The sequence below is a fragment of the Lolium rigidum genome, chromosome 7 (genome assembly GCF_022539505.1).
Source record: "Lolium rigidum isolate FL_2022 chromosome 7, APGP_CSIRO_Lrig_0.1, whole genome shotgun sequence".
Lineage (NCBI taxonomy): Eukaryota > Viridiplantae > Streptophyta > Magnoliopsida > Poales > Poaceae > Lolium > Lolium rigidum.
The window spans coordinates 71,028,923-71,030,710 of record NC_061514.1 but is presented as its reverse complement, the minus strand read 5'-3'; positions in this window follow the sequence as shown (position 1 = coordinate 71,030,710).

The following is a 1,788-nucleotide window of genomic DNA, read 5'->3' as shown; positions in this document are numbered from 1 at the left end:
CCTTGATGCGTGCGCTGACACACGTCCGTTGGGAAAACCCCAAGAGGAAGGTGTGATGCGGACAAGTAGCAAGTTTTCCCTCGGAAAGAAACCAAGGTTTATCGAACCAGGAGGAGCCAAGAAGCACGTTGAAGGTTGATGGTGGCGGAATGTAATGCGGCGCAACACCAGGGATTCCGGCGCCAACGTGGAACCCGCACAACACAACCAAAGTACTTTGCCCCAACGAAACAGATGAGGTTGTCAATCTCACCGGCTTGCTCGTAACAAAGGATTAACCGTATTGTGTGGAAGATGATTGTTTGCGAGAGAACAAGTAAAGAACAAGTATTGCAAGAGATTGTATGCGATGTAAAGAATAGGACCGGGTCCACAGCTCACTAGAGGTGTCTCTCCCATAAGATAAAAGCATGTTGGGTGAACAAATTACGATCGGGCAATTGACAAATAGAGAGGGCATAACAATGCACATACATGATATGATAAATATAGTGAGATTTAATTGGGAATTACGACAAAGTACATAGACCGCTATCCAAACATGCATGTATGCCTAAAAAGTCCACCTTCAGGTTATCATCCGAACCCCTTGCAGTATTAAGTTGCAAAACAACAGTACAATTGCATTAAGTATGGTGCGTAATGTAATCAATAACTACATCCTTAGACATAGCATCAATGTTTTATCCCTAGTGGCAACAAGACATCCACAACCTTAGAACTTTCCGTCACTCGTCCCGCATTTAATGGAGGCATGAACCCACTATCGAGCATAAATACTCCCTCTTGGAGTTAAGAGCAAAAACTTGGCCAGGGCCTCTACTAATAACGGAGAGAATGCAAGATCATAAACAACACATAGGTAATAACTTGATAATTAACATAACATAGTATTCTCTATCCATCGGATCCCGACAAACACAACATATAGTATTACAGATAGATGATCTTGATCATGTTAGGCAGCTCACAAGATCCAACAATGAAGCACAATGAGGAGAAGACAACCATCTAGCTACTGCTATGGACCCATAGTCCCAGGGTGAACTACTCACTCATCACTCCGGAGGCGACCATGGCGGTGAAGAGTCCTCCGGGAGATGAATCCCCTCTCCGGCAGGGTGCCGGAGGATATCTCCAGAATCCCCCGAGATGGGATTGGCGGCAGCGGCGTCTCAGTAAGGTTTTCCGTATCGTGGCTCTCGGTACTGGGGTTTCGCGACGGATGCTTTAAGTAGGCGAAAGGGCAACGCGGGGGGCCACACGAGGGACCCACACGCCAGGGCCGCGCGGCCAAGACCTAGGCCGCGCCGCCCTGTTGTGGCGGCGCCTCGTGGCCCCACTTCCTTTCCCCTCGGTCTTCCGGAAGCTTCGTGGCAAAATAGGACCCCGGGCGTTGATTTCGTCCAATTCCGAGAATATTTCTTTACTAGGATTTCGAAACCAAAAATAGCGTAGAAACAAAGAATCGGCTCTTCGGCATCTCGTTAATAGGTTAGTGCCGGAAAATGCATAAATACGACATATAATGTGTATAAAACATGTAGTATCATCAATAATGTAGCATGGAACATAAGAAATTATCGATACGTCGGAGACGTATCAGACCCCAGATCCGTTCTGAGCGGCGTGGCGCCGTCTCTGACGTCGGTTTGCTACTTTTTTCCGTATCAACAGATACGAAGAAAAATCCTAACGGACGCGTTAGGTACCCGATAAAATATGACTGGGACTCGACAGAATGGTAAGACCTTAGCGGCACCTGTCGAAGTTTACACCAAGTATCCC